Source organism: Erpetoichthys calabaricus, chromosome 12 (assembly GCF_900747795.2).
Source record: "Erpetoichthys calabaricus chromosome 12, fErpCal1.3, whole genome shotgun sequence".
NCBI lineage: Eukaryota > Metazoa > Chordata > Cladistia > Polypteriformes > Polypteridae > Erpetoichthys > Erpetoichthys calabaricus.
Genome location: NC_041405.2, coordinates 119173196 through 119173657, shown reverse-complemented (window position 1 = coordinate 119173657; position 462 = coordinate 119173196).

The following is a 462-nucleotide window of genomic DNA, read 5'->3' as shown; positions in this document are numbered from 1 at the left end:
TATGTAACGTAAGAACATGGAAGTTACCATTCGCACAGATTTATGAATCTGGAGTTTGTTGTGCCGTACGAACAGTTCCGCTTTTGTGCTTACGCCATGTTATAGTGTGAGTTCTACACATGGCATTATACATGAGGCCCCTGGACTTCACAAAAATTGGTGCAAGCCAACATTATGACCACAGTCTGTCAGTTACATCCAAGGCAAAACTCTTAACCAGTTTCTTTTCAGGTGCACCACCTGGAGTGTTCCTGTGTAGCTATGTATTCATTTCTCAAAAATAGCTGAGTTTTGCATTAGAGGCTACCCATATTTTCTTCCGAAGGGTACCATACATTTGTCAGCACTTACATATGGGTATTTGTTTGTATAATGGGCAATTGCTGAACCCACCTATCCCAAATATGCCCTGTAGTTGCCAGCTTGTCATATTCCTTCTTATGTACTTTTGAATGTGTTACT